General features: G+C 43.5%; 30 non-coding genes and 3 pseudogenes across 30 annotated transcripts; all 33 read left to right on the top strand.

The window, feature by feature from the left end:
- Positions 1-300: 300 nt before the first annotated feature.
- On the top strand, positions 301-409 carry LOC146025195 (5S ribosomal RNA; annotated as a pseudogene).
- A 345-nt stretch (positions 410-754) lies between these two features.
- Positions 755-873, top strand: LOC146025587 (5S ribosomal RNA). Its single transcript, XR_014454245.1, has one exon. It is a non-coding gene; the product is annotated as a 5S ribosomal RNA (ribosomal RNA).
- A 344-nt stretch (positions 874-1,217) lies between these two features.
- On the top strand, positions 1,218-1,336 carry LOC146024324 (5S ribosomal RNA). Its single transcript, XR_014453709.1, has one exon. It is a non-coding gene; the product is annotated as a 5S ribosomal RNA (ribosomal RNA).
- A 346-nt stretch (positions 1,337-1,682) lies between these two features.
- LOC146023202 (5S ribosomal RNA) lies at positions 1,683-1,801 on the top strand. The gene has a single exon (XR_014452627.1). It is a non-coding gene; the product is annotated as a 5S ribosomal RNA (ribosomal RNA).
- Positions 1,802-2,146: 345 nt separating this feature from the next.
- LOC146021589 (5S ribosomal RNA) lies at positions 2,147-2,265 on the top strand. The gene has a single exon (XR_014451069.1). It is a non-coding gene; the product is annotated as a 5S ribosomal RNA (ribosomal RNA).
- A 344-nt stretch (positions 2,266-2,609) lies between these two features.
- On the top strand, positions 2,610-2,728 carry LOC146023782 (5S ribosomal RNA). Its single transcript, XR_014453188.1, has one exon. It is a non-coding gene; the product is annotated as a 5S ribosomal RNA (ribosomal RNA).
- A 347-nt stretch (positions 2,729-3,075) lies between these two features.
- On the top strand, positions 3,076-3,194 carry LOC146024802 (5S ribosomal RNA; annotated as a pseudogene).
- Positions 3,195-3,538: 344 nt separating this feature from the next.
- On the top strand, positions 3,539-3,657 carry LOC146022991 (5S ribosomal RNA). The gene has a single exon (XR_014452424.1). It is a non-coding gene; the product is annotated as a 5S ribosomal RNA (ribosomal RNA).
- Positions 3,658-4,003: 346 nt separating this feature from the next.
- LOC146023048 (5S ribosomal RNA) lies at positions 4,004-4,122 on the top strand. The gene has a single exon (XR_014452479.1). It is a non-coding gene; the product is annotated as a 5S ribosomal RNA (ribosomal RNA).
- A 345-nt stretch (positions 4,123-4,467) lies between these two features.
- LOC146021684 (5S ribosomal RNA) lies at positions 4,468-4,586 on the top strand. Its single transcript, XR_014451161.1, has one exon. It is a non-coding gene; the product is annotated as a 5S ribosomal RNA (ribosomal RNA).
- Positions 4,587-4,930: 344 nt separating this feature from the next.
- Positions 4,931-5,049, top strand: LOC146024012 (5S ribosomal RNA). The gene has a single exon (XR_014453410.1). It is a non-coding gene; the product is annotated as a 5S ribosomal RNA (ribosomal RNA).
- A 346-nt stretch (positions 5,050-5,395) lies between these two features.
- On the top strand, positions 5,396-5,514 carry LOC146022055 (5S ribosomal RNA). The gene has a single exon (XR_014451523.1). It is a non-coding gene; the product is annotated as a 5S ribosomal RNA (ribosomal RNA).
- Positions 5,515-5,859: 345 nt separating this feature from the next.
- LOC146023819 (5S ribosomal RNA) lies at positions 5,860-5,978 on the top strand. Its single transcript, XR_014453222.1, has one exon. It is a non-coding gene; the product is annotated as a 5S ribosomal RNA (ribosomal RNA).
- A 344-nt stretch (positions 5,979-6,322) lies between these two features.
- On the top strand, positions 6,323-6,441 carry LOC146023361 (5S ribosomal RNA). The gene has a single exon (XR_014452782.1). It is a non-coding gene; the product is annotated as a 5S ribosomal RNA (ribosomal RNA).
- A 346-nt stretch (positions 6,442-6,787) lies between these two features.
- On the top strand, positions 6,788-6,906 carry LOC146022054 (5S ribosomal RNA). Its single transcript, XR_014451522.1, has one exon. It is a non-coding gene; the product is annotated as a 5S ribosomal RNA (ribosomal RNA).
- A 345-nt stretch (positions 6,907-7,251) lies between these two features.
- On the top strand, positions 7,252-7,370 carry LOC146024370 (5S ribosomal RNA). The gene has a single exon (XR_014453754.1). It is a non-coding gene; the product is annotated as a 5S ribosomal RNA (ribosomal RNA).
- A 344-nt stretch (positions 7,371-7,714) lies between these two features.
- LOC146023279 (5S ribosomal RNA) lies at positions 7,715-7,833 on the top strand. Its single transcript, XR_014452702.1, has one exon. It is a non-coding gene; the product is annotated as a 5S ribosomal RNA (ribosomal RNA).
- Positions 7,834-8,177: 344 nt separating this feature from the next.
- LOC146024395 (5S ribosomal RNA) lies at positions 8,178-8,296 on the top strand. The gene has a single exon (XR_014453778.1). It is a non-coding gene; the product is annotated as a 5S ribosomal RNA (ribosomal RNA).
- A 346-nt stretch (positions 8,297-8,642) lies between these two features.
- On the top strand, positions 8,643-8,761 carry LOC146024801 (5S ribosomal RNA; annotated as a pseudogene).
- A 7,532-nt stretch (positions 8,762-16,293) lies between these two features.
- On the top strand, positions 16,294-16,412 carry LOC146022990 (5S ribosomal RNA). Its single transcript, XR_014452423.1, has one exon. It is a non-coding gene; the product is annotated as a 5S ribosomal RNA (ribosomal RNA).
- Positions 16,413-16,758: 346 nt separating this feature from the next.
- LOC146021682 (5S ribosomal RNA) lies at positions 16,759-16,877 on the top strand. The gene has a single exon (XR_014451159.1). It is a non-coding gene; the product is annotated as a 5S ribosomal RNA (ribosomal RNA).
- Positions 16,878-17,221: 344 nt separating this feature from the next.
- Positions 17,222-17,340, top strand: LOC146024458 (5S ribosomal RNA). Its single transcript, XR_014453839.1, has one exon. It is a non-coding gene; the product is annotated as a 5S ribosomal RNA (ribosomal RNA).
- Positions 17,341-17,686: 346 nt separating this feature from the next.
- LOC146022053 (5S ribosomal RNA) lies at positions 17,687-17,805 on the top strand. Its single transcript, XR_014451521.1, has one exon. It is a non-coding gene; the product is annotated as a 5S ribosomal RNA (ribosomal RNA).
- A 345-nt stretch (positions 17,806-18,150) lies between these two features.
- LOC146024040 (5S ribosomal RNA) lies at positions 18,151-18,269 on the top strand. Its single transcript, XR_014453437.1, has one exon. It is a non-coding gene; the product is annotated as a 5S ribosomal RNA (ribosomal RNA).
- Positions 18,270-18,613: 344 nt separating this feature from the next.
- On the top strand, positions 18,614-18,732 carry LOC146022380 (5S ribosomal RNA). Its single transcript, XR_014451838.1, has one exon. It is a non-coding gene; the product is annotated as a 5S ribosomal RNA (ribosomal RNA).
- Positions 18,733-19,078: 346 nt separating this feature from the next.
- LOC146024521 (5S ribosomal RNA) lies at positions 19,079-19,197 on the top strand. Its single transcript, XR_014453898.1, has one exon. It is a non-coding gene; the product is annotated as a 5S ribosomal RNA (ribosomal RNA).
- A 344-nt stretch (positions 19,198-19,541) lies between these two features.
- LOC146023211 (5S ribosomal RNA) lies at positions 19,542-19,660 on the top strand. Its single transcript, XR_014452635.1, has one exon. It is a non-coding gene; the product is annotated as a 5S ribosomal RNA (ribosomal RNA).
- Positions 19,661-20,004: 344 nt separating this feature from the next.
- Positions 20,005-20,123, top strand: LOC146024457 (5S ribosomal RNA). Its single transcript, XR_014453838.1, has one exon. It is a non-coding gene; the product is annotated as a 5S ribosomal RNA (ribosomal RNA).
- Positions 20,124-20,469: 346 nt separating this feature from the next.
- Positions 20,470-20,588, top strand: LOC146022622 (5S ribosomal RNA). Its single transcript, XR_014452069.1, has one exon. It is a non-coding gene; the product is annotated as a 5S ribosomal RNA (ribosomal RNA).
- A 345-nt stretch (positions 20,589-20,933) lies between these two features.
- On the top strand, positions 20,934-21,052 carry LOC146024029 (5S ribosomal RNA). Its single transcript, XR_014453426.1, has one exon. It is a non-coding gene; the product is annotated as a 5S ribosomal RNA (ribosomal RNA).
- A 344-nt stretch (positions 21,053-21,396) lies between these two features.
- Positions 21,397-21,515, top strand: LOC146024381 (5S ribosomal RNA). The gene has a single exon (XR_014453765.1). It is a non-coding gene; the product is annotated as a 5S ribosomal RNA (ribosomal RNA).
- Positions 21,516-21,859: 344 nt separating this feature from the next.
- Positions 21,860-21,978, top strand: LOC146024456 (5S ribosomal RNA). Its single transcript, XR_014453837.1, has one exon. It is a non-coding gene; the product is annotated as a 5S ribosomal RNA (ribosomal RNA).
- Positions 21,979-22,324: 346 nt separating this feature from the next.
- LOC146022052 (5S ribosomal RNA) lies at positions 22,325-22,443 on the top strand. The gene has a single exon (XR_014451520.1). It is a non-coding gene; the product is annotated as a 5S ribosomal RNA (ribosomal RNA).
- Positions 22,444-22,566: the final 123 nt, after the last annotated feature.

Genomic DNA, 22,566 nt, shown 5'->3' with positions numbered 1-22,566 from the left:
ATTGGAAACTTTTTCTTTTTATTGCCTGTAGAGACATTTGTAAGAGGTCAAACAGACACAATAGCCATCACCTAAAGACTTACCACACTGTTTAGGCCCAATTCCAACTGCTTTTGGCAGCTAAACAGTGTTGAGCCTCTTTAGTAGTTTAATTTAAGATCCCCTGCTAATATCATGTCCTGTAGGTCTTTTTACATTACCAACACATGATTTTTTTCAGTAAGCAAAAACAGTTAGGAAGCTTTTTTATTAGCTTACCTGGTGATAGAAGAGAAGAGGGCAAAAAAGAGCATGTATCTCACCTACAGCCATACCACATTGGATAGGCCTGATCTTGGAAGCTAAGCAGTGTTGGGCCTGGTTAGTACTTTGGTGGGAGACCACATGGGAACACCAGGTGCTGTAGGTTTTTTCACATTACTGGCAAATTTTTTTTATTCTCTATCTATTTAAATTGGAAACTTTTTCTTTTTATTGCCAGCACAGACATTTAGAAGAGGTCAAACATACACAATAGCCATCACCTAAAGACTTACCACACTGTTTAGGCCCAATTCCAACTGCTTTTGGCAGCTAAACAGTGTTGAGCCTCTTTAGTAGTTTAATTTAAGATCCCCTGCTAATATCATGTCCTGTCGGTCTTTTTACATTGCCAACACATGATTTTTTTCAGTAAGCAAAAACAGTTACGAAACTTTTTTATTAGCTTACCTGGTGATAGAAGTAGAAGAGGGCAAAAAAGTGCCGGTATCTCATCTACAGCCATACCACATTGGATATGCCCAATCTCGTCTGATCTTGGAAGCTAAGCAGTGTTGGGCCTGGTTAGTACTTGGGTGGGAGACCACATGGGAACACCAGGTGCTGTAGGTTTTTTCACATTTCTGGCAAATTGTTTTTATTCTCTAGCTATTTAAATTGGAAACTTTTTCTTTTTATTGCCTGTAGAGACATTTGTAAGAGGTCAAACAGACACAATAGCCATCACCTAAAGACTTACCACACTGTTTAGGCCCAATTCCAACTGCTTTTGGCAGCTAAACAGTGTTGAGCCTCTTTAGTAGTTTAATTTAAGATCCCCTGCTAATATCATGTCCTGTAGGTCTTTTTACATTACCAACACATGATTTTTTTCAGTAAGCAAAAACAGTTAGGAAGCTTTTTTATTAGCTTACCTGGTGATAGAAGAGAAGAGGGCAAAAATGAGCATGTATCTCACCTACAGCCATACCACATTGGATAGGCCTAATCTCGTCTGATCTTGGAAGCTAAGCAGTGTTGGGCCTAGTTAGTACTTGGGTGGGAGACCACATGGGAACACCTGGTGCTGTAGGTTTTTTCACATTACTGGCAAATTGTTTTTATTCTCTAGCTATTTAAATTGGAAACTTTTTCTTTTTATTGCCAGTACAGACATTTGGAAGAGGTCAAACAGACACAATAGCCATCACCTAAAGACTTACCACACTGTTTAGGCCCAATTCCAACTGCTTTTGGCAGCTAAACAGTGTATGAGCCTCTTTAGTAGTTTCATTTAAGATCCCCTGCTAATATCATGTCCTGTAGGTCTTTTTACATTACCAAAACATGATTTTTTTCATTAAGCCAAAACAGTTAGGAAACTTTTTTATTAGCTTACCTGGTGATAGAAGTAGAAGAGGGCAAAACAGTGCATGTATCTCACCTACAGCCATACCACTTTGGATAGGCCCAATCTCGTCTGATCTTGGAAGCTAAGCAGTGTAGGGCCTGGTTAGTACTTGGGTGGGAGACCACGTGGGAACACCAGGTGCTGTAGGTTTTTTCACATTACTGGCAAATTGTTTTTATTCTCTATCTATTTAAATTGGAAACTTTTTCTTTTTATTGCCAGCACAGACATTTAGAAGAGGTCAAACATACACAATAGCCATCACCTAAAGACTTACCACACTGTTTAGGCCCAATTCTAACTGCTTTTGGCAGCTAAACAGTGTTGAGCCTCTTTAGTAGTTTAATTTAAGATCCCCTGCTAATATAATGTCCTGTAGGTCTTTTTACATTGCCAACACATGATTTTTTTCAGTAAGCAAAAACAGTTACGAAACTTTTTTATTAGCTTACCTGGTGATAGAAGTAGAAGAGGGCAAAAAAGTGCCTGAATCTCACCTACAGCCATACCACATTGGATATGCCCAATCTCGTCTGATCTTGGAAGCTAAGCAGTGTTGGGCCTGGTTAGTACTTGGGTGGGAGACCACATGGGAACACCAGGTGCTGTAGTTTTTTTCACATTACTGGCAAATTGTTTTTATTCTCTAGCTATTTAAATTGGAAACTTTTTCTTTTTATTGCCTGTAGAGACATTTGTAAGAGGTCAAACAGACACAATAGCCATCACCTAAAGACTTACCACACTGTTTAGGCCCAATTCCAACTGCTTTTGGCAGCTAAACAGTGTTGAGCCTCTTTAGTAGTTTAATTTAAGATCCCCTGCTAATATCATGTCCTGTCGGTCTTTTTACATTACCAACACATGATTTTTTTCAGTAAGCAAAAACAGTTAGGAAGCTTTTTTATTAGCTTACCTGGTGATAGAAGGGAAGAGGGCAAAAATGAGCATGTATCTCACCTACAGCCATACCACATTGGATAGGCCAAATCTCGTCTGATCTTGGAAGCTAAGCAGTGTTGGGCCTGGTTAGTACTTGGGTGGGAGACCACATGGGAACACCTGGTGCTGTAGGTTTTTTCACATTACTGGCAAATTGTTTTTATTCTCTAGCTATTTAAATTGGAAACTTTTTCTTTTTATTGCCAGTACAGACATTTGGAAGAGGTCAAACAGACACAATAGCCATCACCTAAAGACTTACCACACTGTTTAGGCCCAATTCCAACTGCTTTTGGCAGCTAAACAGTGTATGAGCCTCTTTAGTAGTTTCATTTAAGATCCCCTGCTAATATCATGTCTTGTAGGTCTTTTTACATTACCAAAACATGATTTTTTTCATTAAGCCAAAACAGTTAGGAAAAATTTTTTATTAGCTTACCTGGTGATAGAAGTAGAAGAGGGCAAAAAAGTGCTTGTATCTCACCTACAGCCATACCACATTGGATAGGCCCAATCTTGTCTGATCTTGGAAGCTAAGCAGTGTTGGGCCTGGTTAGTACTTGGGTGGGAGACCACATGGGAACACCAGTTGCTGTAGGTTTTTTCACATTACTGGCAAATTGTTTTTATTCTCTATCTATTTAAATTGGAAACTTTTTCTTTTTATTGCCAGCACAGACATTTAGAAGAGGTCAAACATACACAATAGCCATCACCTAAAGACTTACCACACTGTTTAGGCCCAATTCCAACTGCTTTTGGCAGCTAAACAGTGTTGAGCCTCTTTAGTAGTTTAATTTAAGATCCCCTGCTAATATCATGTCCTGTAGGTCTTTTTACATTACCAACACATGATTTTTTTCAGTAAGCAAAAACAGTTAGGAAGCTTTTTTATTAGCTTACCTGGTGATAGAAGAGAAGAGGGCAAAAAAGAGAATGTATCTCACCTACAGCCATACCACATTGGATAGGCCCAATCTCGTCTGATCTTGGAAGCTAAGCAGTGATGGGCCTGGTTAGTACTTGGGTGGGAGACCACATGGGAACACCTGGTGCTGTAGGTTTTTTCACATTACTGGCAAATTGTTTTTATTCTCTAGCTATTTAAATTGGAATCTTTTTCTTTTTATTGCCAGTACAGACATTTGGAAGAGGCCAAACAGACACAATAGCCATCACCTAAAGACTTACCACACTGTTTAGGCCCAATTCCAACTGCTTTTGGCAGCTAAACAGTGTATGAGCCTCTTTAGTAGTTTCATTTAAGATCCCCTGCTAATATCATGTCCTGTAGGTCTTTTTACATTACCAAAACATGATTTTTTTCATTAAGCCAAAACAGTTAGGAAACTTTTTTATTAGCTTACCTGGTGATAGAAGTAGAAGAGGGCAAAACAGTGCATGTATCTCACCTACAGCCATACCACATTGGATAGGCCCAATCTCGTCTGATCTTGGAAGCTAAGCAGTGTTGGGCCTGGTTAGTACTTGGGTGGGAAACCACATGGGAACACCAGGTGCTGTAGGTTTTTTCACATTACTGGCAAATTGTTTTTATTCTCTATCTATTTAAATTGGAAACTTTTTCTTTTTATTGCCAGCACAGACATTTAGAAGAGGTCAAACATACACAATAGCCATCACCTAAAGACTTACCACACTGTTTAGGCCCAATTCCAACTGCTTTTGGCAGTTAAACAGTGTTGAGCCTCTTTAGTAGTTTAATTTAAGATCCCCTGCTAATATCATGTCCTGTAGGTCTTTTTACATTGCCAACACATGATTTTTTTCAGTAAGCAAAAACAGTTACGAAACTTTTTTATTAGCTTACCTGGTGATAGAAGTAGAAGAGGGCAAAAAAGTGCCTGTACCTCACCTACAGCCATACCACATTGGATATGCCCAATCTCGTCTGATTTTGGAAGCTAAGCAGTGTTGGGCCTGGTTAGTACTAGGGTGGGAGACCACATGGGAACACCAGGTGCTGTAGGTTTTTTCACATTACTGGCAAATTGTTTTTATTCTCTAGCTATTTAAATTGGAAACTTTTTCTTTTTATTGCCTGTAGAGACATTTGTAAGAGGTCAAACATACACAATAGCCATCACCTAAAGACTTACCACACTGTTTAGGCCCAATTCCAATTGCTTTTGGCAGCTAAACAGTGTTGAGCCTCTTTAGTAATTTAATTTAAGATCCCCTGCTAATATCATGTCCTGTAGGTCTTTTTACATTACCAACACATGATTTTTTTCAGTAAGCAAAAACAGTTAGGAAGCTTTTTTATTAGCTTACCTGGTGATAGAAGAGAAGAGGGCAAAAAAGAGCATGTATCGCACCTACAGCCATACCACATTGGATAGGCCCAATCTTGTCTGATCTTGGAAGCTAAGCAGTGTTGGGCCTGGTTAGTACTTGGCTGGGAGACCACATGGGAACACCTGGTGCTGTAGGTTTTTTCACATTACTGGCAAATTGTTTTTATTCTCTAGCTATTTAAATTGGAAACTTTTTCTTTTTATTGCCAGTACAGACATTTGGAAGAGGTCAAACAGACACAATAGCCATCACCTAAAGACTTACCACACTGTTTAGGCCCAATTCCAACTGCTTTTGGCAGCTAAACAGTGTATGAGCCTCTTTAGTAGTTTCATTTAAGATCCCCTGCTAATATCATGTCCTGTAGGTCTTTTTACATTACCAAAACATGATTTTTTTCATTAAGCCAAAACAGTTAGGAAACTTTTTTATTAGCTTACCTGGTGATAGAAGTAGAAGAGGGCAAAAAAGTGCATGCATCTCACCTACAGCCATACCACATTGGATAGGCCCAATCTCGTCTGATCTTGGAAGCTAAGCAGTGTTGGGCCTGGTTAGTACTTGGGTGGGAGACCACATGGGAACACCAGGTGCTGTAGGTTTTTTCACATTACTGGCAAATTGTTTTTATTTTCTATCTATTTAAATTGGAAACTTTTTTTTTTTATTGCCAGCACAGACATTTAGAAGAGGTCAAACATACACTATAGCCATCCCCTAAAGACTTACCACACTGTTTAGGCCCAATTCCAACTGCTTTTGGCAGCTAAACAGTGTTGAGCCTCTTTAGTAGTTTAATTTAAGATCCCCTGCTAATATCATGTCCTGTATGTCTTTTTACATTGCCAACACATGATTTTTTTCAGTAAGCAAAAACAGTTACGAAACTTTTTTATTAGCTTACCTGGTGATAGAAGTAGAAGAGGGCAAAAAAGTGCCTGTATCTCACCTACAGCCATACCAAATTGGATATGCCCAATCTCGTCTGATTTTGGAAGCTAAGCAGTGTTGGGCCTGGTTAGTACTTGGGTGGGAGACCACATGGGAACACCAGGTGCTGTAGGTTTTTTCACATTACTGGCAAGTTGTTTTTATTCTCTAGCTATTTAAATTGGAAACTTTTTCTTTTTATTGCCTGTAGAGACATTTGTAAGAGGTCAAACAGACACAATAGCCATCACCTAAAGACTTACCACACTGTTTAGGCCCAATTCCAACTGCTTTTGGCAGCAAAACAGTGTTGAGCCTCTTTAGTAGTTTCATTTAAGATCCCCTGCTAATATCATGTCCTGTAGGTCTTTTTACATTACCAACACATGATTTTTTTCAGTAAGCCAAAACAGTTAGGAAGCTTTTTTATTAGCTTACCTGGTGATAGAAGAGAAGAGGGCAAAAAAGAGCATGTATCTCACCTACAGCCATACTACATTGGATAGGCCCAATCTCGTCTGATCTTGGAAGCTAAGCAGTGTTGGGCCTGGTTAGTACTTGGGTGGGAGACCACATGGGAACACCTGGTGCTGTAGGTTTTTTCACATTACTGGCAAATTGTTTTTATTCTATAGCTATTTAAATTGGAAACTTTTTCTTTTTATTGCCAGTACAGACATTTGGAAGAGGTCAAACAGACACAATAGCCATCACCTAAAGACTTACCACACTATTTAGGCCCAATTCCAACTGCTTTTGGCAGCTAAACAGTGTATGAGCCTCTTTAGTAGTTTCATTTAAGATCCCCTGCTAATATCATGTCCTGTAGGTCTTTTTACATTACCAAAACATGATTTTTTTCATTAAGCCAAAACAGTTAGGAAACTTTTTTATTAGCTTACCTGGTAATAGAAGTAGAAGAGGGCAAAAAAGTGCATGTATCTCACCTACAGCCATACCACATTGGATAGGCCCAATCTCGTCTGATCTTGGAAGCTAAGCAGTGTTGGGCCTGGTTAGTACTTGGGTGGGAGACCACATGGGAACACCAGGTGCTGTAGGTTTTTTCACATTACTGGCAAATTGTTTTTATTCTCTATCTATTTAAATTGGAAACTTTTTCTTTTTATTGCCAGCACAGACATTTAGAAGAGGTCAAACATACACAATAGCCATCCCCTAAAGACTTACCACACTGTTTAGGCCCAATTCCAACTGCTTTTGGCAGCTAAACAGTGTTGAGCCTCTTTAGTAGTTTAATTTAAGATCCCCTGCTAATATCATGTCCTGTAGGTCTTTTTACATTGCCAACACATGATTTTTTTCAGTAAGCAAAAACAGTTACGAAACTTTTTTATTAGCTTACCTGGTGATAGAAGTAGAAGAGGGCAAAAAAGTGCCTGAATTTCACCTACAGCCATACCACATTGGATATGCCCAATATCGTCTGATCTTGGAAGCTAAGCAGTGTTGGGCCTGGTTAGTACTTGGGTGGGAGACCACATGGGAACAGCAGGTGCTGTAGGTTTTTTCACATTACTGGCAAATTGTTTTTATTCTCTAGCTATTTAAATTGGAAACTTTTTCTTTTTATTGCCTGTAGAGACATTTGTAAGAGGTCAAACAGACACAATAGCCATCACCTAAAGACTTACCACACTGTTTAGGCCCAATTCCAACTGCTTTTGGCAGCTAAACAGTGTTGAGCCTCTTTAGTAGTTTAATTTAAGATCCCCTGCTAATATCATGTCCTGTCGGTCTTTTTACATTACCAACACATGATTTTTTTCAGTAAGCAAAAACAGTTAGGAAGCTTTTTTATTAGCTTAACTGGTGATAGAAGGGAAGAGGGCAAAAATGAGCATGTATCTCACCTACAGCCATACCACATTGGATAGGCCTAATCTCGTCTGATCTTGGAAGCTAAGCAGTGTTGGGCCTGGTTAGTACTTGGGTGGGAGACCACATGGGAACACCAGGTGCTGTAGGTTTTTTCACATTACTGGCAAATTGTTTTTATTCTCTATCTATTTAAATTGGAAACTTTTTCTTTTTATTGCCAGCACAGACATTTAGAAGAGGTCAAACATACACAATAGCCATCACCTAAAGACTTACCACACTGTTTAGGCCCAATTCCAACTGCTTTTGGCAGTTAAACAGTGTTGAGCCTCTTTAGTAGTTTAATTTAAGATCCCCTGCTAATATCAGGTCCTGTAGGTCTTTTTACATTACCAACACATGATTTTTTTCAGTAAGCAAAAACAGTTAGGAAGCTTTTTTATTAGCTTACCTGGTGATAGAAGAGAAGAGGGCAAAAAAGAGCATGTGTCTCACCTACAGCCATACCACATTGGATAGGCCCAATCTCGTCTGATCTTGGAAGCTAAGCAGTGTTGGGCCTGGTTAGTACTTGGGTCGGAGACCACATGGGAACACCTGGTGCTGTAGGTTTTTTCACATTACTGGCAAATTGTTTTTATTCTATAGCTATTTAAATTGGAAACTTTTTCTTTTTAATGCCAGTACAGACATTTGTAAGAGGTCAAACAGACACAATAGCCATCACCTAAAGACTTACCACACTGTTTAGGCCCAATTCCAACTGCTTTTGGCAGCTAAACAGTGTATGAGCCTCTTTAGTAGTTTCATTTAAGATCCCCTGCTAATATCATGTCCTGTAGGTCTTTTTACATTACCAAAACATGATTTTTTTCATTAAGCCAAAACAGTTAGGAAACTTTTTTATTAGCTTACCTGGTGATAGAAGTAGAAGAGGGCAAAAAAGTGCATGTATCTCACCTACAGCCATACCACATTGGATAGGCCCAATCTTGTCTGATCTTGGAAGCTAAGCAGTGTTGGGCCTGGTTAGTACTTGGGTGGGAGACCACATGGGAACACCAGTTGCTGTAGGTTTTTTCACATTACTGGCAAATTGTTTTTATTCTCTATCTATTTAAATTGGAAACTTTTTCTTTTTATTGCCAGCACAGACATTTAGAAGAGGTCAAACATACACAATAGCCATCACCTAAAGACTTACCACACTGTTTAGGCCCAATTCCAACTGCTTTTGGCAGCTAAACAGTGTTGAGCCTCTTTAGTAGTTTAATTTAAGATCCCCTGCTAATATCATGTCCTGTAGGTCTTTTTACATTACCAACACATGATTTTTTTCAGTAAGCAAAAACAGTTAGGAAGCTTTTTTATTAGCTTACAGGGCCGTTTTTACAGGGGGACGAGCCGTGCATCTGCCCGGGGCGCCGCACGGCTCGTCCCCGCTTTTTAAATGCTGCCTGGACTGGTGTGCTGATGAGCCTGTGTAGGCGCCTGTAGCTGTAGTAGGAGGGCCGGGAGGCCGGACGAACAAGAGGCCGAAAAGCTCCGCCCAGTCGCAGGTCTAGCACCGCCCACAAAATTCGACCCGAGACACCGTAGGTCAGAGACAGGCTCAGCCTCAGCCCTGAGCCCATGTTCCTGTGTTTACCCCGCCTCCTCCCACTGCTACACTCACTGTGCCTCCCACCCTAATCAGACTGGCACTGGCAGCGCTGCAGCATCACAAGTACATTCAGTACCCCTATGCCCATGTCCCCGTGTTGCCCCGTCTCCTACCATTGCTGTAATATTCCAGGCTGTCATGATGAAAAGGCTGCTGTCTGTCAGTCAGCTGCTGTCAGCCCTCCCCTGGGTCGGCAGCTCCACCTCTATTATGTTTCCCTGCACACACGTGATACAGTGCACTGCAGACAAGAGGAGCCCAGTAGCCACCATGAGGATAGATTGGGGAAGCCTTCCTGTAAACGTGCAGGGAGGAGAACGCGGTGCAGCTGCTGTCCCACAAGGAACAAAACTACCCCCTCGCTGCTGGGACTTTACAGCTGGGCCAGGCGACATCTGCAGCCTCAGTGTAGACGCCCAGCAAGACAGGAGGACTCCGGCCTTTAGCAGCAGAAGGTGAGGCCCTGGCCCTGCAGTGATGGTGAGTAGAGTTGCTGCTGGGTGTGGGAAGGTATGCCAGGCTGCAGTTAAAGTGCCCAGACACTACAACGATTTTTGGCCGATTTATCGGTAAAAATCGGTAAGTATCGGCCGATTTTTTTGATACAATCGGTCGAAAATCGGCCACAAAAATCGTTCTGGTGTGTGGGCACCTTTAGGAGGCTCTGCTGGGGGCTGGGGAAAGGAAGACCAGGCAAGCGGTGCGGTGTGGGGGAGAAGGTACTTTAAGGAAATGCAGGAGTGTGTCTCCTATTTAAAATCCTTTATGAGGCTGGTTTCAGGTTTATGGGGGTATGCTTGTGCACCCATGATGAATACCCCTGATGTCAAAGGGGGGAACTTATTCAGTACTAGCCGGATTTAGGTCCTGATTCAGTTTGGCTCACTAGGCAGCGTATATCCGCTGCCTAGCGAGCACCTTAACGCTGCCGCGCCGAACAGACACCCCCCCAGATCCCTTCATTAGCATGCGAGGGGGTGTGTTGCTAACACATCCCCTCTCATGCAGTCGCTACCAGGAGAAATCACTTGATGGTCGCTCACCATCGAATGATTGCTCTGCCTTTGGTAATAGTCAGTCTGAACTGAATTGTATTACAGCCACTATCCGCCGAAAAGGGGACAGGCGCTGATGTGATGTCAGCCGCCCGGCCCAAGCAGACATCTGCGTTTCCAGGTGAACGCCCAGCGTTTTTATTGGGACGCCCATAAAACACTGGGCGTTCCCCTGATGCCGCCGCCTGCTAACCCCCCCTCTCCCCTACTCATGTGAATGCCTCGGCGAGTGTGGTACTTACTGAAGGCATTTGAGCAGGGAGTTTGCACATGCGCAAATATGTGCATAAATAGACCCCCCACCATCGGCCCCTTCCTAAGCCACATTCAGGCTGTTAAAGAAATTTTGGGAACTACTATTTATAGAGTCTATGGGGGTTATTCTAGTTCACTCTTTCTGACAAATTCCTTCTTAGATGGTCAAAACCATGTGCACTGCAGGTGGGGCAGATGTAACATGTGCAGAGAGAATTAGGCAGGGGACGCGGCATATGGGGAGCTGATGCGAGGAGCAGGGGAGGCGCACTGATCTGGGCCGTGATCGCCGCAAGCAGGGAGCCGGTGGTCCGGGACGGTGAGCGCAGTGATGGGCACCCTGTAGTGTGGGGGAAGCCGGACAGCAGCGGGCGCACATAGAAATGAATGGACAGTCAGTGATTGGCTGAGAGCTGTTGCTATGACCCCTACATGTAGGTGCATTTTCTAAGACAGGGGTAACCAACTCCAGTCCTCGAGAGCTACCAACAGTTCAGGTTTTCCAGCTCACAGCACTGCACTCATTACTGACTGACACATCTTCCAGCTCACCTCGCAGGTGCACTCCTTACACACTGACACATTATCAATGATCCACAGGTGGAGCTAATTACTTCATTTGTGGTTCTGTGAGGAGACCTGGAAAATGTGAACTGTTGGTAGCTGTGGAGGACTGGAGTTGGCTACCCCTGCTCTAAGCGATCTAGTGAGATCATTTCGAAAATGCCCTGAAATTCCCCCTTGTGTAGGCCCCATTAGTGTAGGGTGCTTATCTAAGTATGGCACACACATAGCCTGTAGTTGTGATACACATTAGTGGGCCAGTTTTATGGCCTGTATATTGTTAGGCTAGTGAGGATGGGAATACTATCCTGTTTATAGTGTAGCTTTGAGGGAGGGTTGCTGTGTCCGGTGATGGTATAGTGGGTTGACCCAGGTGTAGATTGACGATGTTAGTTTATCCTGCTGCGTTAGACGGCTGAATATAGTAAACAGGCACTAAAGCGGCAGTAACGCTAGTTAGATGCTAGAAGATGATCGGCGAGTCCATGGTCGACAGGAGTTTTTCATTGTACCCCACTATATCGCATTGCATCGCATGTCCCGCAAAATCGCATGCAATTTTATAGGGTGTGCAATGCCATGACATTAGGTATACAATGATATGATTGAATGTCCCAAAAATAGGTTTAACGCACCCACCCCCACTATCCACGCCAGCCCGAAGTGTGGCGAGCGCAGCGGAACGCGTCCTCCAACCTTTTCATTCCCCCACTATCCACGTCGGCGTGGAGTTGATTTTATATAGCGTGGCAAGCGCATGCGGATTACTTCACATGTATTCTGCAGCGCTCGCCATGCTTCGAGCTCGGTGGCTTGTTGCACTCGCCACACTATATAAAATCAACTCCACGCCGACGTGGATAGTGGGGTAATGAAAAAGTCGGAGGACACGTTCCGCAGCCCCTCATGGGACTCGCCACGCTTCGGGGTGGCGTGGATAGTTTAACCTATTTTGGGGACATACAATCATATCATTGTATACCTAATGTCATGGCATCTCACACCCTATAAAATCGCATGCCATTGCATGCGATTTTGCGGCAGATGCGATGGCCTGGGGCAGAGAGAGCAATGAATAAATTACATAGGAAATTCGAATCGCATCACACATCGCATGGCCCTAAAATGGCCCATGCGTTGCGATTTTCCTACGCAGAATAGCCCACTAAGCAAATTGCTTGGTGGGCGCCATTCTAAAGGCCCCCATACATTAGGCCGACTTATCCTAAGGACAAGTCGGCCCCAACTGCCCCCTGAGCTGCCCCAGCAGCTCCCCGGGGGAGCTTGATCATATTTGGCACTTGATGTGCCATTATTACATGTGATAGATCTGGTGCGATTTATCACATGCAAAAAAAAAAACCTGGGAAAGCGGCAGGAGTACAACTCTGCTGGAGAGTTGTAGAGGCAGGTGGGGATCGGAGAGCAGGGTCCGGTCCAGGGGATCGGCAGCGGCATCCGGCAGTGGCAGGCTGAGAGCGGAGGAGCGGTCCGGGGGATCGGCAGCGGCATCCGGCAGTGGTAGGCTGAGAGCGGGGGACAGGTCCGGGGCAGCGGCATCCGGCAGTGGCAGGCTAAGAGCGGGGGACAGGTCCGGGGGAGCGGCAGGGGGGAGCGCAGGCGCAGATCAGAGACCGGGGGCGCGGTGGGAGAATAGGAAGAAATCCTATTCAAAAGACTGGGCAGCCGCTGATTGGCTGAGAGCACAGCCAATCAGCGGCCGTCCAGTCTTTTGAATAGGATGGTTTCTATTCTCCCGCCGCTACCCTACTCCCCACGGCGAGAGGGAGAATAGAAACCATCCTATTCAAAAGACTGGACGGCCGCTGATTGGCTGAGCTGTCAGCCAATCAGCGGCCGCCCAGTCTTTTGAATAGGATTTCTTCCTATTCTCCCACCGCGCCCCCGGTCTCTGCTCTGCGTCTGCGGTCCCCGCCTGCCGCTCCCAGCCTGCTCATGCCGCTCCCCCGGACTGGTCCCCGAGAGGGGTCAGGCTAGCTCCCGCGGCCACACGAGGTACCCATAGATATATCGGAACTGAAACATTGTGGGTACCCACGATGTGCCCATGATGGGTCAGATTCCGATATATCTTAAGTTCAGCAGGTCCGACACCCTGATCCGATGCGCGCGGGAACGCGCATCAGATCATATCAGAGGTCACAAACTTCCGATTTTAGGCCGATTACTCCGATTTTAGGCCGATTACTCCAGATTTATCTGCCCAAAGTGCCAAAATCGGGTGAAATGGGCTCAAAATCGCATAGTGTATGGGGGCCTTAAGAAACAAGTACCGAATCAAATACTGATGCTTTAGCCTTGCCTGTCACCGATGTCGCTACGTATACTGATTTAGTAATCCCGCCTACTGCTATGCCGGCTCCACCCATTGTTGATTTGGTGCAGCCCACATGAGGCCACTTACAGAAATTTTCCAGGGCCACATTTATTCCCCAGTCCGTCCCTGGCTACAAGGCTGCAGTGAGAGTGTCTATGTGCCCTGCTCGGCGCTCACACAGTCACAGCCGCCTGTCACTCAATGACATTGATGTAGAGTCTATTAGTGACAGGCGGCTGTGACTGTCTGTGAGCGCCGAGCTGCGCACAGGGCGGGGACTGGCCGGCTGAATGATGGAGCGGAGGCGGAGCATAGAGGGAGCCTCAGCCGGGGAGACCACTCAGACCAGAGTGGACCCGGCGGTGGAGGCGAAACTCTGTGTGAGTGCGACACACAGACTGACTGCCTGATAGTGCCTCCCCCTTCCTCTGTCCGGATTAGCCAAGCAGGGGACAGAGGAGGGACCCGCGCTTATGCGCAGGCTGCGCCAGCTCACCTCCCGCTCCTGCTGCTCTGCTACGCGGCTGCTGCATGTAAAATGCCACAGCCAGTCAGTCAGATATCCTGGAGGAGTTTCATTATGCTGTGGAAGTCTGACGGGTCAGATGCTGCTGACAGCGAGTGGCTAGAGAACTGTGAGTAAATGCCACAATTCTAAAGCATAAAGTTTTTTGTTTTTTTAAGTGTTATGGTCAGCAACCATTTCTATTTAATTATATGTGTAAAGAAACATACTGCAGCTCTACAATCACTCTGATATTGTGGGGTGTATTCAATACCGCAGCGAGCGGACAGCGAGGGGGTTAAACAGCGAGGATTGCAGAAAACCAGCGATCCTCGCTGTTTAACCCCCGCGCCGGCCGCTCGCTCTATTCAACGTTCCGGGGAAATCCTCGCCGTCACAGGACGGCGAGAATTCCCCAAAACAGCGAGACCCATGGCTAATGCAGGAAACTTGCTGTATTTAGCCGTGAGTCTTGCTGGTTCTGGAGCCGCATACGCCAATTCCCCCTCGCTCAAAAAATAGAGCGAGGGGGAATTGGCGTATGAGGGGGCTGCGTTGAACACTGTCAGGGTGAGTGGTGACAGCGAGCAGGAAGCTCTGCTCGCTGTCACCACTCGCCCACAGCATTGAATACGTGCCATTGTAGGGTTCTACTAGCATGTCAGCTAGCTAGTTTTTGACCAGTCACATACAGTATGTCCAAGTTTGTACACATTTGTCGGTTTTGTTAGATGTGACTATTGGATTTTTGGATCAAATGACCCTCAAAATGTGTAAGGGGCATTATGGTGTAAGGCGTATTGTGCAAGTGGCATTGCAATGTGTGGTGTATAGAGTAAATTGCATTATGGTGTGGTGTATGGAGTAAGTGGCATTACGGTGTGTCACATATTGTGTAATAGGCATTCCGGTGGGTGGCATGTGCAATGGGCATTGCAGTGTGTGGCATATTGTGTAATGGGTATAGCAGTGTGTGGCATATTTAATAGGCATTGTGGTGTGTGTCATATTGTGTAATGGTCATTGCGATGTGTGGCATAATGTGTAATGGACATTACGGTATGTGGCATAATGGGCATTACCCCTTGAAGCGAGGCTGCACATACTTTTTGAAATGTGCGCTCTTTATTTTTAAATGATCTGTATGTGGGGCACATTTTTACTGTTAAAACTGGGAGCCATATTGTCTAGAAACAGCCCTGTTTGTCTCACCAGATTTTTACTGGGGTGGGGGTTGCATGAAACTTTTATGGCTTGGGGGAGCAAATTTTATAGTTACGCCACTGCGCACGGCAGCTCCCACAGCGCCGCCGCCTCCCTTCCTCCCCCTCTCAGCTCTCCCCGTCTGCCGCCACGGCGCCACAGGCACAGCTGAGCTGATTAATCCCAGGGGAGGGGAGCACATCGCGCGTCTCTCCTTCCCCTCGCTCACTGTGTCACTGGGCTGTCAGCCAATTAGAGCTCGCGGGCTGGCATCCAATCAGGAGCCAGCCTGTGAGATATGAATGGCTGACAGCTCAGGTACACAGTGAAGGGGAAGGAGAAACGCACAATGCGCTCCCCTCCCCAAGGAAGAAGAAGCAGCAGCAACAACAGCAGCGGGGGGAGAGTGAGACAGTGAGTTGTGCTGCTTCTGGCACTGTGGGGGCATATATGTGTGGCACTGTGGGGGCACATCTGGCACTGTGGGGGCATATTAGTAAACGGCATCAGTTGTGCGGTAGCGGCGCGTGGGGCATAATGTGTAATTGTCATCACAGTGTGTGGCGTAATGTGTAATTTTCATCACAGTGTGCAGCGTAATGTGTAATTGGCATCACGGATAAATAGTGTATAATGATTTAAGTAGCCTGTCATTGTTTGGCCTTGATCTGTGAGGTGTACTAGGTCACTGTGTGGGCCTTTATATTTTTTATGTCACTGTGTGGCCTTCAGCCCGCCAACTTAAGTGCGGGAGGACAATGACAACTCCTGCATTAACCAATGTCTGGTCATGCAGGTTGCAAAAGTGTGATGTAAGGTAATTGTTTTCCTCCTAGACCCCGCCCTTATATTAAGCCACACCCCTTTTAGAATTAAGCCACACCCCCTAATTAGGGGCGGTTGTGTATTTCTGTGGGGGGGGGGCGCATTTTTATTTCTTCGCCCTGGGAGCTAAATTGTCTAGAAACGGCCCTGTTAGCTTACCTGGTGATAGAAGAGAAGAGGGCAAAAAAGAGAATGTATCTCACCTACAGCCATACCACATTGGATAGGCCCAATCTCGTCTGATCTTGGAAGCTAAGCAGTGATGGGCCTGGTTAGTACTTGGGTGGGAGACCACATGGGAACACCTGGTGCTGTAGGTTTTTTCACATTACTGGCAAATTGTTTTTATTCTCTAGCTATTTAAATTGGAAACTTTTTCTTTTTATTGCCAGTACAGACATTTGGAAGAGGTCAAACAGACACAATAGCCATCACCTAAAGACTTACCACACTGTTTAGGCCCAATTCCAACTGCTTTTGGCAGCTAAACAGTGTATGAGCCTCTTTAGTAGTTTCATTTAAGATCCCCTGCTAATATCATGTCCTGTAGGTCTTTTTACATTACCAAAACATGATTTTTTTCATTAAGCCAAAACAGTTAGGAAACTTTTTTATTAGCTTACCTGGTGATAGAAGTAGAAGAGGGCAAAAAAGTGCCTGTACCTCACCTACAGCCATACCACATTGGATATGCCCAATCTCGTCTGATTTTGGAAGCTAAGCAGTGTTGGGCCTGGTTAGTACTAGGGTGGGAGACCACATGGGAACACCAGGTGCTGTAGGTTTTTTCACATTACTGGCAAATTGTTTTTATTCTCTAGCTATTTAAATTGGAAACTTTTTCTTTTTATTGCCTGTAGAGACATTTGTAAGAGGTCAAACATACACAATAGCCATCACCTAAAGACTTACCACACTGTTTAGGCCCAATTCCAACTGCTTTTGGCAGCTAAACAGTGTTGAGCCTCTTTAGTAATTTAATTTAAGATCCCCTGCTAATATCATGTCCTGTAGGTCTTTTTACATTACCAACACATGATTTTTTTCAGTAAGCAAAAACAGTTAGGAAGCTTTTTTATTAGCTTACCTGGTGATAGAAGAGAAGAGGGCAAAAAAGAGCATGTATCGCACCTACAGCCATACCACATTGGATAGGCCCAATCTTGTCTGATCTTGGAAGCTAAGCAGTGTTGGGCCTGGTTAGTACTTGGGTGGGAGACCACATGGGAACACCTGGTGCTGTAGATTTTTTCACATTACTGGCAAATTGTTTTTATTCTCTAGCTATTTAAATTGGAAACTTTTTCTTTTTATTGCCAGTACAGACATTTGGAAGAGGTCAAACAGACACAATAGCCATCACCTAAAGACTTACCACACTGTTTAGGCCCAATTCCAACTGCTTTTGGCAGCTAAACAGTGTATGAGCCTCTTTAGTAGTTTCATTTAAGATCCCCTGCTAATATCATGTCCGGTAGGTCTTTTTACATTACCAAAACATGATTTTTTTCATTAAGCCAAAACAGTTAGGAAACTTTTTTATTAGCTTACCTGGTGATAGAAGTAGAAGAGGGCAAAAAAGTGCATGTATCTCACCTACAGCCATACCACATTGGATAGGCCCAATCTCGTCTGATCTTGGAAGCTAAGCAGTGTTGGGCCTGGTTAGTACTTGGGTGGGAGACCACATGGGAACACCAGGTGCTGTAGGTTTTTTCACATTACTGGCAAATTGTTTTTATTTTCTATCTATTTAAATTGGAAACTTTTTCTTTTTATTGCCAGCACAGACATTTAGAAGAGGTCAAACATACACTATAGCCATCCCCTAAAGACTTACCACACTGTTTAGGCCCAATTCCAACTGCTTTTGGCAGCTAAACAGTGTTGAGCCTCTTTAGTAGTTTAATTTAAGATCCCCTGCTAATATCATGTCCTGTATGTCTTTTTACATTGCCAACACATGATTTTTTTCAGTAAGCAAAAACAGTTACGAAACTTTTTTATTAGCTTACCTGGTGATAGAAGTAGAAGAGGGCAAAAAAGTGCCTGTATCTCACCTACAGCCATACCACATTGGATATGCCCAATCTCGTCTGATCTTGGAAGCTAAGCAGTGTTGGGCCTGGTTAGTACTTGGGTGGGAGACCACATGGGAACACCAGGTGCTGTAGGTTTTTTCACATTACTGGCAAATTGTTTTTATTCTCTAGCTATTTAAATTGGAAACTTTTTCTTTTTATTGCCTGTAGAGACATTTGTAAGAGGTCAAACAGACACAATAGCCATCACCTAAAGACTTACCACACTGTTTAGGCCCAATTCCAACTGCTTTTGGCAGCTAAACAGTGTTGAGCCTCTTTAGTAGTTTCATTTAAGATCCCCTGCTAATATCATGTCCTGTAGGTCTTTTTACATTACCAACACATGATTTTTTTCAGTAAGCAAAAACAGTTAGGAAGCTTTTTTATTAGCTTACCTGGTGATAGAAGAGAAGAGGGCAAAAAAGAGCATGTATCTCACCTACAGCCATACCACATTGGATAGGCCCAATCTCGTCTGATCTTGGAAGCTAAGCAGTGTTGGGCCTGGTTAGTACTTGGGTGGGAGACCACATGGGAACACCTGGTGCTGTAGGTTTTTTCACATTACTGGCAAATTGTTTTTATTCTCTAGCTATTTAAATTGGAAACTTTTTCTTTTTATTGCCAGTACAGCCATTTGGAAGAGGTCAAACAAACACAATAGCCATCACCTAAAGACTTACCACACTATTTAGGCCCAATTCCAACTGCTTTTGGCAGCTAAACAGTGTATGAGCCTCTTTAGTAGTTTCATTTAAGATCCCCTGCTAATATCATGTCCTGTAGGTCTTTTTACATTACCAAAACATGATTTTTTTCAGTAAGCAAAAACAGTTACGAAACTTTTTTATTAGCTTACCTGGTGATAGAAGTAGAAGAGGGCAAAAAAGTGCCTGTATCTCACCTACAGCAATACCACATTGGATATGGCCAATCTTGTCTGATCTTGGAAGCTAAGCAGTGTTGGGCCTGGTTAGTACTTGGGTGGGAGACCACATGGGAACACCAGGTGCTGTAGGTTTTTTCACATTACTGGTAAATTGTTTTTATTCTCTAGCCATTTAAATTGGAAACTTTTTCTTTTTATTGCCTGTAGAGACATTTGTAAGAGGTCAAACAGACACAATAGCCATCACCTAAAGACTTACCACACTGTTTAGGCCCAATTCCAACTGCTTTTGGCAGCTAAACAGTGTTGAGCCTCTTTAGTAGTTTCATTTAAGATCCCCTGCTAATATCATGTCCTGTAGGTCTTTTTACATTACCAACACATGATTTTTTTCAGTAAGCAAAAACAGTTAGGAAGCTTTTTTATTAGCTTACCTGGTGATAGAAGAGAAGAGGGCAAAAAAGAGCATGTATCTCACCTACAGCAATACCACATTGGATAGGCCCAATCTCGTCTGATCTTGGAAGCTAAGCAGTGTTGGGCCTGGTTAGTACTTGGGTGGGAGACCACATGGGAACACCTGGTGCTGTAGGTTTTTTCACATTACTGGCAAATTGTTTTTATTCTCTAGCTATTTAAATTGGAAACTTTTTCTTTTTATTGCCAGTACAGACATTTGGAAGAGGTCAAACAGACACAATAGCCATCACCTAAAGACTTACCACACTGTTTAGGCCCAATTCCAACTGCTTTTGGCAGCTAAACAGTGTTGAGCCTCTTTAGTAATTTAATTTAAGATCCCCTGCTAATATCATGTCCTGTAGGTCTTTTTACATTACCAACACATGATTTTTTTCAGTAAGCAAAAACAGTTAGGAAGCTTTTTTATTAGCTTACCTGGTGATAGAAGAGAAGAGGGCAAAAAAGAGCATGTATCGCACCTACAGCCATACCACATTGGATAGGCCCAATCTTGTCTGATCTTGGAAGCTAAGCAGTGTTGGGCCTGGTTAGTACTTGGGTGGGAGACCACATGGGAACACCTGGTGCTGTAGATTTTTTCACATTACTGGCAAATTGTTTTTATTCTCTAGCTATTTAAATTGGAAACTTTTTCTTTTTATTGCCAGTACAGACATTTGGAAGAGGTCAAACAGACACAATAGCCATCACCTAAAGACTTACCACACTGTTTAGGCCCAATTCCAACTGCTTTTGGCAGCTAAACAGTGTATGAGCCTCTTTAGTAGTTTCATTTAAGATCCCCTGCTAATATCATGTCCTGTAGGTCTTTTTACATTACCAAAACATGATTTTTTTCATTAAGCCAAAACAGTTAGGAAACTTTTTTATTAGCTTACCTGGTGATAGAAGTAGAAGAGGGCAAAAAAGTGCATGTATATCACCTACAGCCATACCACATTGGATAGGCCCAATCTCGTCTGATCTTGGAAGCTAAGCAGTGTTGGGCCTGGCTAGTACTTGGGTGGGAGACCACATGGGAACACCAGGTGCTGTAGGTTTTTTCACATTACTGGCAAATTGTTTTTATTTTCTATCTATTTAAATTGGAAACTTTTTCTTTTTATTGCCAGCACAGACATTTAGAAGAGGTCAAACATACACTATAGCCATCCCCTAAAGACGTACCACACTGTTTAGGCCCAATTCCAACTGCTTTTGGCAGCTAAACAGTGTTGAGCCTCTTTAGTAGTTTAATTTAAGATCCCCTGCTAATATCATGTCCTGTATGTCTTTTTACATTGCCAACACATGATTTTTTTCAGTAAGCAAAAACAGTTACGAAACTTTTTTATTAGCTTACCTGGTGATAGAAGTAGAAGAGGGCAAAAAAGTGCCTGTATCTCACCTACAGCCATACCACATTGGATATGCCCAATCTCGTCTGATCTTGGAAGCTAAGCAGTGTTGGGCCTGGTTAGTACTTGGGTGGGAGACCACATGGGAACACCAGGTGCTGTAGGTTTTTTCACATTACTGGCAAATTGTTTTTATTCTCTAGCTATTTAAATTGGAAACTTTTTCTTTTTATTGCCTGTAGAGACATTTGTAAGAAGTCAAACAGACACAATAGCCATCACCTAAAGACTTACCACACTGTTTAGGCCCAATTCCAACTGCTTTTGGCAGCTAAACAGTGTTGAGCCTCTTTAGTAGTTTCATTTAAGATCCCCTGCTAATATCATGTCCTGTAGGTCTTTTTACATTACCAACACATGATTTTTTTCAGTAAGCAAAAACAGTTAGGAAGCTTTTTTATTAGCTTACCTGGTGATAGAAGAGAAGAGGGCAAAAAAGAGCATGTATCTCACCTACAGCCATACCACATTGGATAGGCCCAATCTCGTCTGATCTTGGAAGCTAAGCAGTGTTGGGCCTGGTTAGTACTTGGGTGGGAGACCACATGGGAACACCTGCTGCTGTAGGTTTTTTCACATTACTGGCAAATAATTTTTATTCTCTAGCTATTTAAATTGGAAACTTTTTCTTTTTATTGCCAGTACAGACATTTGGAAGAGGTCAAACAGACACAATAGCCATCACCTAAAGACTTACCACACTGTTTAGGCCCAATTCCAACTGCTTTTGGCAGCTAAACAGTGTTGAGCCTCTTTAGTAATTTAATTTAAGATCCCCTGCTAATATCATGTCCTGTAGGTCTTTTTACATTACCAACACATGATTTTTTTCAGTAATCAAAAACAGTTAGGAAGCTTTTTTATTAGCTTACCTGGTGATAGAAGAGAAGAGGGCAAAAAAGAGCATGTATCGCACCTACAGCCATACCACATTGGATAGGCCCAATCTTGTCTGATCTTGGAAGCTAAGCAGTGTTGGGCCTGGTTAGTACTTGGGTGGGAGACCACATGGGAACACCTGGTGCTGTAGATTTTTTCACATTACTGGCAAATTGTTTTTATTCTCTAGCTATTTAAATTGGAAACTTTTTCTTTTTATTGCCAGTACAGACATTTGGAAGAGGTCAAACAGACACAATAGCCATCACCTAAAGACTTACCACACTGTTTAGGCCCAATTCCAACTGCTTTTGGCAGCTAAACAGTGTATGAGCCTCTTTAGTAGTTTCATTTAAGATCCCCTGCTAATATCATGTCCTGTAGGTCTTTTTACATTACCAAAACATGATTTTTTTCATTAAGCCAAAACAGTTAGGAAACTTTTTTATTAGCTTACCTGGTGATAGAAGTAGAAGAGGGCAAAAAAGTGCATGTATCTCACCTACAGCCATACCACATTGGATAGGCCCAATCTCGTCTGATCTTGGAAGCTAAGCAGTGTTGGGCCTGGTTAGTACTTGGGTGGGAGACCACATGGGAACACCAGGTGCTGTAGGTTTTTTCACATTACTGGCAAATTGTTTTTATTTTCTATCTATTTAAATTGGAAACTTTTTCTTTTTATTGCCAGCACAGACATTTAGAAGAGGTCAAACATACACTATAGCCATCCCCTAAAGAC

This window comes from Crinia signifera, chromosome 7 (assembly GCF_055691185.1).
Source record: "Crinia signifera chromosome 7, ASM5569118v1, whole genome shotgun sequence".
NCBI classification, from domain to species: Eukaryota; Metazoa; Chordata; class Amphibia; order Anura; family Myobatrachidae; genus Crinia; species Crinia signifera.
This window is presented reverse-complemented; position numbering and strand designations above follow the sequence as displayed.